This window comes from Eptesicus fuscus, chromosome 11, assembly GCF_027574615.1.
Source record: "Eptesicus fuscus isolate TK198812 chromosome 11, DD_ASM_mEF_20220401, whole genome shotgun sequence".
Lineage (NCBI taxonomy): Eukaryota > Metazoa > Chordata > Mammalia > Chiroptera > Vespertilionidae > Eptesicus > Eptesicus fuscus.
Window position 1 is genome coordinate 45,143,925 of NC_072483.1, and position 14,402 is coordinate 45,158,326.

Here is a 14,402-nt window from a genome sequence, read left to right on the forward strand (position 1 = left end):
TCTTTATATATATCTAGTATTTCCTGCTAGTTTCCTTCTTTTTAAGTTTCTTCCTTAGACTGTAAGCCTTATTTCTAAATTATAGGACAGCCCTGCTTATGTTATATTTCCTAAATTATTTGTTCAGCATAAATAGATAAAATATATGAAATGCAATGTGTGTGTTCTGCTAATTTTACACAAAGCTAATGCAAGAGCTTTTTTAAATATATTTTTATTGATTTTTTTACAAAGAGGAAGGGAAAGGGATAGAGAGTTAGAAACATCAATGAGAGAGAAACATCGATCAGCTGCCTCCTGCACACCTCCTACTGGAGATGTGCCCACAACCAAGGTACATGCCCTTGCTCGGAATCGAACCTGGGACTCTTCAGTCTGCAGGCCGACGCTCAATCCACTGAGCCAAACTGGTTAGGGTGCAAGAGCTTTAATATTTACAAAGCTAAAATGAGATTGGGTAGAGATATTTTGGTGTAGGGTCATAGAACAATGCTCCTTTTAATTGTTTAGGAAATAGTGCTTACATAAAATTGAAATGATAGGTACAAAGGCACTTCTTACAAGGCACTTCAATTTGAAAATGGGACAAGTGCCAATGGCATGTTTAACTGACTTCTGTTTTTAAATGGGGAAATGGTTGATCAAGAATTATTCTTTTTTTTTGGGGGGGTAAACTTTTACTGTCATAAACTCAATGGAAATTTGAACAGCATATCATTTTGAGAACATATAAAGGGAAAAAGTAGTAATCAGGATTTCTTAGTGAAGTTTTGTCAGGCTAATTGAATTTTCCTCTCTGTCAGAATGATAGCACTGATATATCAGCTGAAATATCAGCTGTAATTTACCTTGACTTTAAATGAGCTTCAGTTCTACTTGTTTGGCAAACAGATTACAGTTTTTTGAAAAGTCGTCTAGAGTTGAATCTTGTATGGTTAGTTTTATTCATCCACACCAGAGACTTATCCACAATTATCAGATTTTTGTACGTGTGCACTAAATTTTTATTGTTATCATAATCATGTCTATGTTATATTTGTATATTCTTAATACACAACAGCACATAAACTGGAGTTTTCAGATTTAATAATAGCAACAGGAATATTGTGTGGGTGCGTTTGTGTGCGTGTGGGTGCATGTGTGTGTGTGTGTGTGTGTGTGTGTGTGTGTGTGTGTGTGTGTGTGTAAACCACACAGAGCCAACAGACTGCAAGGGGAAGGTTAGCTTGGTTTGGAATGTCAGGACTGACTTGGATAAAGCATAACATACAGCAATTTAGCTCAGAATGGATAGAGTATTAATCAGGTTTCTTGAGAGAATGGAACCAATAGAATATATGTGTGATGGAATAATGGCCTTGTTATTTTTCTGTCTTATCTTGAAGCCCACTAAAATCAACAAAACTAAAATACACTGAGTAGCTAGATTATTACGCTCTCTGAACGCATAATAATCTGGCCACTCAGTGTATATCCTATATAATAAAAGGCTAATATGCAAATTGTCCCCTCGACCAGGAGTTTGACCAGCGGCCAGCAGGCAGGCCGGCCAACCGCCCATGTCCCCTCCACCTGGCCAGGCTGGCTGGACCACATCCATGCACGAATTCATGTACCGGGCCTCTAATATATATATATATATTAATCTGGCCACTCAGTATATATATGGCCAGATTATTATGTGTTCAGAGATCATAATAATCTGGCCACTCAGTGTATATGGATCCTTGGAGGTGGGTGAGGCCCGAACATAGCCTGGAAAGTGGCAGATATTTAATATATGTATGTTAAATTGATCATTTTTAGCACAGTAAAGATATATATTTATTAAGGAATTGGCTCATGTGATGATTATGGAGGCTGAAAAGTCCTTCGGTCTGTTCTCTGCAAGCTGAAGATCCAGGGAAACTAGTGGTATAATTCAGTCCAGCAATGTGAAACTTTGATTCAAATGTATATATGCATGTATAAATATGTGTGTGCTACTAAATTGCACTGTAAAATGCTTAACCACCAGCTGTCTTGAGGTAAATTGCTCTAATTTATAGTTTGTCAAACTCCATGTTGTAAATGCTATACCTCTCTCTTGTCCCTACCAGATGTCAAGGTATCACTGTAACTCTATTGAAGGTGGAGTTGGGTAGGATGCACAGTGCAACTGTAAATATATAGTATACGAATAACCTTAAGAGCATAGAGTAAATATAGCAAAATAATTAGAAATTGATATGATTGTTACCTTTACTTTTAATAGAATGTATTTGATTTTAAGTTATATAATTTAATGTTTAATTATGGCCATTTTAGACCACTGTTTCACAACATTCCTGAAAATTAACAGTCAACTCTCATGAGCTGGTATGAGACAGATTGAGCATACAATTGGACTGGGCCAGAAAGTTAGAAAGCTACTGGTTAGCCATTCCCCATGCTTATAGCTGACTCAAAATAAATGAGAGGAAATGGCATATGTAATAAGCCTTTTCAAGATCTTTATTCTTTCTCTGGACTACCTAAACTTTTCTATTAAGAGAGAAACTCCATCCATTTCACTTTTCTGTAATTAAGTTACTTCCTCCCTAAAAATTGGAAAATGTATCTATCTTTGTCTCTATATCCCTCTTTAATTGCATTTGGGCCCTGAAGGGAAGAGAGGAGTTGAAAACCATCTGATATCCAAAGGTTGGTGTAATTTTATGTCATTAACTTCAATAAGGAGATAGGAATAATAATGACTTAAATGCACTTAGCTTCCATTGGCTAGTTCATGTTCACCACATTAAGCCTTTCTCATAGAAATCTTTATTTCACTATAGTATACTGTAAAAATAAATACAAATTTAACCCGTTCTGCCTACATATTCTCTCTGATATTTACTAAAGGATATCAAAGGAAGTAGCTTATTCAGGGAACAAACTTTCAAATGTGACAATAGGATAAATGCCTTATAAGTTTGTTCTGTGACATCTTTCCTCGGAGCTTTTTATCATGTTAATAAATAAATGTGGATTTATTTGTGAATGAATTCATTTTCCACTTAAGCTTATGGAGAACATTTTAAGCCTTTTCCTCAAGGCACAACTTATGGCCTCTCTTCCTAATGACTTACTCTAGTTTATTTACTTTGTCTTTTCTGTGTCTATTATACTTATATTCTTTGTGGCAAAACTAGAACTCCATTGTTCTCTCATTACCACCTTAACGTCACTAAATTTTAATATCCATGAGATCAGAATCTTTTACTTTATTTTTGTCCCCGTAACCCTTACCAGCATTAGGAAGATAGTAGTATACAGTGCCTGTTAAAGTTTATTAGGAAGAAGTGTGAGGTTCTGTACATGGGTCTACACAGTCAGCTCCTCCTAATAATATTAATAATGTGTTAGTAGTATTATTTACTGCTTTATAATGCTAATCACTATATCTTGCATTGACTATTCTTTTCATTCTCACCACAAACTCTAGGTAATAGAAAAAGAATTGTCTCATGATCATGTAGTTTGGCACCAGGAAATTTGTCTCTAGAATCAGATCCCATAATTATTTACTCGTCCACCTCACATACAGATATGATTAAGCAGTAGTACCATGTTTTAAATGTCTGCCAACAAAAATTTTTAACACTGAAGGGTTTCAATGCTTTTAAGAATGGGTAAAAATGGACTTTAGAGTTTTGGAAGTTCTCTAAAGGTAATCCAGGAAAAGAAACTAAAATGACAAGTGTGAGACCAAATATTTGAGTAGCACTGAGAATAAACTCTGAGTAATATAGACATTTGATTTGCACTCCTTAGAAAGTGAGGAACAAGAGATATGGGGAAATCCATTGAAAATTTACTGTGAAGACAGGAAGCATTTGTAAGATCAGACCTTATGCTTTAGAACTACATTTGGCAAGGCCTGTCAAACTCAGAGGATCTGAGTAAGGAGACAAGCTAAGCTTTGGGCTGGGCCATCCTTTTCAAAACCTCTACCTTACTCAGGTCTGAGACACTTAATTGTTCCATCTTTAATCTTTAATATAATTTCTAAGAAAAGTCATACTGAAAGAGAGGGGCTTTCTAAAACATAGTTACCTTAAATGATGTATATGAGGAATTCATTACTAGGTACTAAGAGGTGTGTGTGTGTGTGTGTGTGTGTGTGTGTGTGTGTGTGTGTAAGATCTCTTTCTATTTAAAATGATGATTTGGAAAAAAACAAATCATCAGATGGATGGATAATCATATAATACCTCTATTGCAAAGCTTCAGCTATTTATTAAAGAAGGTAAAATAAAAATAAAAATGTACTAAATGTGGCCAGTCTTTATCTGTTTAGTAGAATCAGAATTCACCCAATATAAGGAAGAATAAGGCAACACAAGATACTGGCTGTGAATACAGGTTATTGAAGTCAGATAATCTTAAATTAGAAACTCAGCTTTTCTAGTTAGTAGTCCAGTGACCTTAAAGTTACCTAATTTCCCTTAACCTCCGTCTTCAAATCTCTGACATGGCTATGAATGGAAATATTGACTCAAAGGATCATTGTGGGAAGTAGATGATCTAATAGATAGATGTGAGGTGTGAAAGGCAATAAATGGGATTTATAATATTATAATATAAACTCGACTCTCTGCTTTTCATTCATGTATTACTCACAGCATAAATGATCACAAGAACATTTTTTAAAATTGTTTTGGCATTGAGGTCCATTCTGCTCAATTCTTTATGTGTTGATATAAGTAACATACTATTTTAAAGTATCCAAATAGTTCTTGAGAGGGAGACACATTTAAGCATGATAGACAGACAGACAGACAGACAGAAAAAGGCATACCTTGGTTTTCCAGATGAGGCATTCCCACAGTTATTTTGAGGTAACTGCTAATTGTTCTATTTTAGTCCTTTGTATAAATCTAAGATTTTCTTTCCATTCTGGAATGTGAAGAAGAAAGTATTTAAGAAACATTTAAGTATTAAGAAAGAGGAAAGTATTTAAAAGAAAATAATAAGCTGATTGAACTTATTTGAGTGTGTATTTTTGATATAGCTTAAAGTATTTGTTCATAATTATATAAAGACTAGAGGCCCGTTGCACGAAGAGATTCATGCAATAGGCCTTCCTTCCCTTGGCTTCCAGCACTGGTTTTCCTCTGGCACCCGGGACCCAGGCCTTCACTCCGGCCAGAGTCTGCTGTCTTGTCTTTGCTGCAGACTCCGGCCAGAGTCTGCCATCTTCGCTGCAGACTGCCGTCTTCGTCTTTGCTACAGATTCCAGCTGGAGTCTGCCATCTTCGTCTTTGCTGCAGACTCTGGAGTCCGCAGTCTTGTCTTCGCTGCGGCACTCCGCTCCTGTAGATACCATCGCCCCCTGCCCTCCCTCTCATAGCAGGCATCCTGCCCCGCCTGGTCACTCCATGCCTGGAGCAGCTGGGCCGCTGCCATCTTTGGCCTTCTAATTTGCATACTCACTCTGATTGGCTGTGGGCGTAGCAGAGGTACGGTCACTTTACATGTTTGTCTATTATTAGGTAAGATATGTATATTCAAATGTATTTTAAAAAGAATTCCAGAAAGCAAATGTACATTATTTTTAATTATCTAAAAAATGGTCCACTATTTGAGCTTGACTGTAAAACATAATAATGCCAAGTGATAAAAAATAACTTCATATCACATAAAGGGAAAGTGGACAATTTACTGGAGATGTGACTGGGTTTCTTTTCCCTCCCTTCAATAAGGTAATTTCTTCCCATCTCCAAGGGCCTTTCTCACAGTGATCTTGGTGAAAGAAGAGCTCTGTGACATTGCCTGCAGGAATCATCTGCTGCTTCTAAGTCAGTCACAGGTTTTGCTTCAAGGCAAGAAAACACTTTGTTCCCACTCACACCTGAGCTTACTGTATTCAGAAAGCTTCACCCTCCTATAAATGCAACACCATCTCTTATAGTCAGATGGAAATATTTTAATGAATTTCTCAAGGAAGTGTTACTCATAGCCCAGTTTCATTAATATGTCCAGGCCAGGGAGCTGTAGAGTTTTGTTTTTTTAAGAAAAGAAATAAGATGGTAAGAGATCAAACAGGAAGCAATAAATTTGATAATGAAATATGAATATATCCAGTCTATACACGTGATATTTATGGATGTTTAAAGCAGGATGGTTTTGAAAGTCTTTTTTCTAAAAAAGCTATTAACTTGGTCCCAGTAAGCTGTGTACCTTATTGTATATTAGTAATAGTAACTATTAGCATGCTCCTTCATATGTAAAAGTGACACACTGTGCTGTAGCAGTAGACCTTTAGATGGAAGCAAACTCATCTACACTTTCCTGTAGTCAGTCTAATGACCAACAAAGATAGGAGACATTCACATTCTGAAGATGAGAGGGCAGAGTAGAAGGAAAGGGGGGTGTGCTTAGCAAGGAGAACAGCAGAGCTGACTGACCTCATCAATATCAAGCATCTTTATCTGAGCTAATCTGTAATATTCTTTGTTTCCCTGGCGAAAAGGAAAAGTACAGAAATCCACGTATTCTCTTGGCTATGACTTAATGTAGGGCCTCCCCCAGTCATTACTTTTGATAACTCATAAATAATCCTCAGCAGCCATGTTGAGTTATGAAATTACTTAGCAGAGCAAATAGTAAAGAACAAAAATGTCCAATTAAGATTCTCAAAATAAGACTGCTTTATTTACTTGAATTATTCTTACCATATATTTGTAAAACCCATATTATAAACTGTTGACTCTTTGTCTTGCTCTGTCAGCTAGAGTTTTGATATGATGACATATGACTGGCAGAGTTGCATTCCTTGTAGAGATGAGAGCAAAAGGCCATTCCATGGTAAAGATAATGAGGAGATTCATAAATTGGCTGTTAATTGAAAATGTCACTTTGTGTAGCACTTGTATTTTATTTGTCAAAAATACTTGTTTTTCACAACTGGAATAAAACAATCAAGTAAGCAAATTAATTCAGCATACGCTTCATAAACTTGATACAATATACATATATATATATATATAGATGTAAACTAGAGTATATAATATTAGATTAATGTATTCATTCACTCAAGAAACAGTTATTGTTTAACATGTGCCAAGCACTGTTTAAAGCATTGGAGTAAACCAAGACCCTACTTCATGGAGCTTATATTCCAGTGGAGGAAAATAGGTAATTAATAAATATCCACAAAACTATAATATGCTAGTTGCAGATAAGTGCTTAGAAAATGTATAAAGCATAATAAAGGGGTAGAAAGGAATAGATAGTGATGACATTTATTGTTCAGTTGGAAATTCAAGGGCCATGAAACTGAAAGAGCATAGCTTTTGGAATGATGTCAATCTTCATAAAATTCTCTAGATGATTAATTTTTATAATCTGAAAGACTGTCATAGTATTGAAAACTACTTTATGGCTTTAGGACTACGATAAATAATTTTCAATATAAATTACTTTGAGAGTGGACTATAAAATGTTTTTTTAATCAAGTATAATAAAAATAACAGGGACATGACAAGAAAAGAACATAGACTATTTCTCATTACATAAATGCAAAAATCTTACCCAAAATATTAACAAACTAAATTCTATGATATATAAACAGGTTAATGCATAATGATCTAGTTGGGTTTACTAGTATTTCAATGATGCATGATTCAAAAATTTAATCATTATAACTTACCATATTTGCAAAATAAAAGAAATGAGATGTTCATTTCAATAAATACAGAAAAGAAATTTGATAAAAATCAACATTTCTTCATAATTTATTAAAACTTCTAAACTAGTAATAGGAAAGATTTTTCCACTATGACAGGGTATTTCTGACATTATACTTAATGATGAAATGCTCACTACTTACCCCAAAAGAACAGGAACAAGGCAAGGATTCCATTATAGCCACTTCTATTCAACATTGTACTGGAGGACCTGTCCAGTAAATAAAATGAAAAGAAAGAAATGCCAAGGGTTTAGAAAAAAAGATGACATGGTAAATATGAAGATAGGACAAAGGAATCTACAAAAATTATTAGATTAATAAGTAAATTTAGCAAGTTCTCTGGACCTGAAGTCAACATTTAAAAAAGAAAAAAAAAGCATTTCTAGGTAACATTGCAGTGGATTTGAAAAGATAGTCACTAAAGATAGATAGATAGATAGATGATAGATAAAAAGGCATGTGACATGTACAGGAATTTTGTAATGAATTGAATTATATTTCATTTGAAACAAACACTGAACTCCTAACCCCATTAAGTACTTCAGAATGTGTTTTATTTGAAAATAGGGTCATTGCACTGGTAATCAAGTTAGAGGGTTATCAGTAGGGTGGGCCCAATCCCATATGACTGGTGTTCTTTTAAAAAGGGGAAACCTGGACACACAGACAGACATGTGCAGATGGAAGATGTGAATACACACAGGGACAAGATGAACATGTAAATGGAGTGACTGCTGCATCTACAGGCCATAGAATGCCAAAGATCGCCCACAAACCACCTCGAGTGAGGAAAAGGCAAGGAAGGATCCCCCTAGATCAGTGGTCGGCAAACTCATTAGTCAACAGAGCCAAATATCAACAGTACAACGATTGAAATTTCTTTTGAGAGCCAAATTTTTTAAACTTAAACTTCTTCTAATGCCACTTCTTCAAAATAGACTCGCCCAGGCCATGGTATTTTGTGGAAGAGCCACACTCAAGGGGCCAAAGAGCCACATGTGGCTCGTGAGCCACAGTTTGCCAACCACAGCCCTAGAGGTATCAGAGTAGCTTGGCCCTACTGCTAGCCTTCAGAAGTGTGTGATAAATAATTTCTGTTTTAAGCCATCCAGTTTTGGACACTAGGAAGGAAACAAATACAATTCCTATCAACATTATTTGTTCTATCTAATATTTGCATATAACCCACATATTCATCAATAGTAGCAAGGATTTTTTTAATGTAGTATGTTCATATATTGGATTATATTCATGCATTGGAATAGGAATTAAATGAAGAGAGTACAGCTGCAAGTAAAGATATAAAGAGATAACTAATGGGTCGATAGATATGAGAGATCCATAAATAAAGTTAATAAACAGTTAAACTAACCTCATTATTCATTAGAAGTCAGAACAATGATTACCTGTTTGGAAGAAAGAGGTAAAGAGTGATTTGAGGAGATATACAAGGTGGTCTTCTGTGGCACTGCTATTCCTGAAATAGTGTGAAACACTCCTTCTATGGCTCAGAGAACTGTAGAAGCCAAACCTATAAGATGAACTATTTAGTGGTATCCTGAGAAACATAGTATCAGCATTAAAATAGTGTACTCTGAAGCCAGCCTATCAAAGTGTAAAAGCCCAGCCCTACCACTTGCTGGTTAAATATCGTTTGGTAACTTACACCTGTATTGCTTCAGTTTCTCATCAGTGAAATGGAGTAACATTATCTTAGGGGACTGTTATGGGAGTTAAATAAGTTAATGCTTTTAAAACACTTAGAATGGTGGTTGAATATTTATTTAACATGGTTTAGTATATATTTATTAAGTAAATATTAATATATATATAGATATATATAAAAGCCTAATATGCTAAGTGTCCCTCTGACCGTTCGACTGCTCAACCAGTTGCTATGATGTGCACTGACCACCAGGGGGCAGGTGCTCCAACCAGTAGGTTAGCTTGCTGCTGGGGTGGGACTGGGCATGATGGGCTGGACACGCCCTGGAGCCCTTCCACAGTCCCTCCCTGGACGGCCAACCTACTGCGGTCCTCCCCGGCCAGCCCCGATGGCCCCGATCGGGACTGTGTGAGACAGCCCCAATTGGCCCCAATTGGGAGTGAGCAAGATGGGCCAGACATACCCTGGAGCCCTCCCGTGGTCCCTCCCCAGCTGGGGTGGGGTCCTGGATTGCAAGAGAGCACAGGCCAGGCTGAGGGACCCTGCTGGTGCACATGCACCAGGCCTCTAGTGTGTTTATATATAGCATGCATTTATTATTTATGTATTTATTACATATAGTATATATTTATTACATAAATTATATATTGGAAAAAACAAAAAATATATCTTGAGAAAAAATTTGAAACTATGGAATTTTAAGATTTCATATTTAGAATTAAAATAGTTTTTTCCATTTATACTATGTCTGTACAAACTAGTAGGTAGTACATGGATGCATACACTAAAGCATTAAGCAGTACATGTGAACAAATGTGTACATGATCACACATTCTGAACCTTAATAAAATGCATCTTAAATAATTCTTGGTTATACTTAAAATATGATCAAACAGATACTTGCAATTAACATACTGTCAAACCATAGTTGTCTTTCTAGCAATATGAAACTATACTGGAAAGTAGTTCAGGTATCAACACATGATTTTAATTAATATGTATGATCATAAAAACTATTGTTAACATTGAAAAATGACTATATATGTGTGTGTGTATATATATATATACCCAAAACCTATGCAAATTAGTACCAAATTATATAAAATTATTTCTATAAGATTTGCAACAAAAGATTGCCTTTCTACAGCATTGATTCTCAAGATTAAAATTGTTATTTTTATCCTGAACACTCATTTGTCCACTTTCAAAAATAAACTTCCATCACAGTCACTTTCCTCTGAACTAGAACCTTGATGTATATTCATGAGTTCTAGGACCAAGGGCTCAGCAGGACATCTCACCAACTTCAAACCCAATGTCTCTACTTGATCTAGCTCTATCCCAAGGGGAATTTATCTGGAGCCATTATTTCATACTACCAAGAAAGTTCATAAAATTCACTGGCATTATCATCCCCAAGAAGGGGCCCATTAATAATTTTCTGCTGTCAAATGAATACAGAAAATGCTAAAAATTGGTTAATTTTTCTGAGTTCTGGCAATTAAAAATTAAGTAGAAATAGTAGTTCATATATGTTCTTTCTTTTATTTTATTAAGAAAATAGAGGCTTGGTGCACGAAATTTGTGAACAGGGTTGTGTGTCCCTCAGCCCAGCCTGCACCCTCTCCAATCTGGGACCCCTCAAGGAATGTCTGACTGCCCATTTAGGCCCGATCCAGGTAGGATAGGGCCTAAATGGGCAGTTGGACATCCCTCTCACAATCCAGGACTGCTGGCTCCCATCTGCTCCCAACTGCCTTCCTGATTGCCCCTAACTGTTTCTGCCTGCCAGCCTGATCAACTCCTAACCACTCCCCTGACAGCCTGATTTATGCCTAACTGCTCCCCTGCCAGCCTGTTTGCCCCTAACTGCCTTCCCCTGCAGGCCTGGTCACCGCTAACTGCCCTTCCCTGCAGGCCTGGTACCCCCCAACTGCTCTCCCCTGCAGGCCTGGGTCCCCCCCAACTGCCCTTCCCTGCAGGCCCGGTCACCCCTAACTGCCCTCGCCTGCTGGCCTGATTGCCCACAACTGCCCTCCCTTGCAGAACTGGTCCCTCCCAACTCCCCTCCCCTGCTGGCCATCTTGTGGTGGCCATCTTGTGTCCACATGGGGCAGCCATCTTTGGCCACATGGGGGCAGCCATCTTGTGTGTTAGAGTGATGGTCAATTTGCATATTATTCTTTTATTAGATAGGATAGTTTTTAGTCCCAGCTTTCTATCTTTAAATTGAAATTAATATGTAGATAAGTTTGTAATCTAATGCAGTTCTTGGAATCTTGTAGAGGTTTGGATTTTAAAGGATATAAAGTGATGTTAGATTATTTTAATAACTATGTAATAGCTATTGAGTATTCTGTTTTCTTTTGGGTAAAAAAATCATCGATGTCTAAATTGTTGGGAACTGAAGGAGCTGGAGAGAAATTGGGCTACTGAGTTGAGGCTGAGCATGCCCCATAATCTCTACAGCCCAGTCCTGCTCTCCTGACTGCAGTGTCATGGTCCATCCCACCCATGTTCAAGACTTTACAGTTGTTGCTTAAGATTATATTCACCAGTCTTTCAGCTTTTCTTTGTGAGATATAGAAGACCGGTTTTCTGGGCTCTTCTTTATATTTAAATAATTTTGAAAAGAACTAAAGAAATGTAAAATTAAATATAAACTATGTGCCTAGCTTTCCAGGCAGCTTGATCAATTTTGCGTATCTATTGTAAGGAAGGATTCAGAGCCTCTGTCCTAAGGGTTCATTATTCTACATAGAAAACAGGCTCGTGGCTTTTGGCAGCTTGATATTTTACTATCCTTTATATAGGTAGGAAAGAGCGGGCTGATGGAAGAGATTTATTATAATGTAATTTCAGCTCCTTGATCCTGTACAATGGGGAAAGTGAAGAAGAATCTGCTAAAAATAGATTAGCAGAATGCTGGATAAACAAAATGAAGAGACCCTTTCTTGTTTAAGTTTCTTTTCTAAAAGAGCCGGTAGAAACTGTTATTTCTGAACAGGACCTGCTAATTAATTAGCACATAATAAATATATGTGCATATTGAAAATAAAAACTGACATTTGGTTCATTTATGCCACATAAATAGAACCAAGACTTGGTGGGAAGACACATTCCTATATATCAATTATTCTTTCCTAGATGTTTATTCCTTCAAAGTTAGCAGTGAGAGAGAAAAAAATTAATATACCAAACTCTATCTCCTAAATTACTCCCCTTGAATTTGAAAGATGGGTTTTGGAGTTGAAGACATAAGAGAACAGATGTAGAAACTGAGATTTTGGCAGCCTCCGTCAGAAACGAATGAGCCTTGGGGAAATCCAGCCAATACAGAGTTGGGTAGATTACTATCAAAACTATAGGGCATCTTAACACCTACAGTGACCTGGCTTCAAGGTGGCACATGGAAACTGACCGGAGGTAACCTTTCCAAATTACTTATAGAATTATTAAACATTAAAAAAACTATCCAGTGTGGTATTATGGAATATATCAAGAATCAACTTTCCTATTAATATATACAATACACATTCTCCTTTTGAAGTAGGAGCCGAAGTTCACAGTACTTTAATCTTGGTGGGTGCCTTACATGGCCCGTTAGTCACCATAAAGCTATGGGTGGCCTTCCCTTCATGATGTCAAGACTGTGGGTAATATCTAGTTCATGGGCTCTCAGGGAGAGCCCGGGGTCCCCAGCAAGGTGTGAGGAGAGCAGAGGAAAGCATGCAACACCGTGGTAGGAGACTGGTAACAGACCATGAACGCTCAGGATTCTTTGACTCTGTAGTATGGAACTCCCTTTCTGTAATTAGTTCTCTAGTGGTTTGCTGCTCACTTCCTTGCTTTGATTGATTATATACTAACTAGCTAATTTCATTTTTTTTTTAAAGGGAGAGAGAGAGAGAGAGAGAGTCAGAAACATCGATCAGCTGCCTCCTGCACACCTCCCACTGGGGATGTGCCCGCAACCAAGGTACATGCCCTTGACTGGAATCGAACCTGGGACCCTGTAGTCCAAAGGCCGATGCTCTATCCACTAAGCCAAACCGGTCAGGGCCTAACCAGCTAATTTCAGTGTGTTCAATGTTTCAGTCTGTGTCTTAGTACCTTTCAGTGTGTGAGTATCTTGCTGTATGTTTGACTCTGCTGTTCCCACATAGCTGGCTGTGGTTTGATAGGATATACAAATTAGCCAATCTTTATATGTTGATGCTGATAAGGTGCTATCATGAGACTTCAAGCCAGAAAACATGCATATATATTTTTCAGTTACTCAGTCCCGTTATAGCAATGTGTGTGATAGGAAGGATGTGAAATAAAAGTAGAGTTGGGAGATGGAAACAAAAATGAATAGGAATCCCTTTACCAACATGGTAGCACCCAAGTATATTGGACCTTTCCAAACCACCTCAGCGTCCTCCCAAATCATGGGTCTAATCCAATATTTCCTGTAAAATCTACTCTCACTGTAGGCTCTACCCTTTGGGTCTAGTGGATCCAGCTTGATGACTTATACCCTGCTGAACCTTCAGAAACTTCTCATGACACTGAAGGATAAAGCTAAACCTCTGATCATAGTCCAAAAGGTCCTACGCAAATTTACTCCTGTCCACCAAACAGCTCACCGTTGTCTAGGAAACACTCAGGGATCTTTTCTCTTCTCTGAACTTTGCAAGTTCCACCTGTTTCAAAGCCTTTGCCTTGTTCTTCCCTCTGCTTGCTGTGCTCTCCCCCACTCTTCATTTTTATAACTGAAGTACAATCTTTATGTGGCAGCATCTGAGGAGTAGAGCTGTCGGATGTGAAGTGAAGCATGGTTTAGAAAAAAGGCAATCACCTGCATTGATGATGGTATTTGAATTGTTTAGAAACTTTATGACACCTTGTCATATCCATGTGGGAGGGGTCTAAAAGTCCTTCCTATTTTTTTTTTTAATGAAAAAAGTGAAGGGATGTTAAGTGATTTTCTGTATGGAACATTAAAATTGCCAAAAGCAAATTTGGCCTGAATTTGAC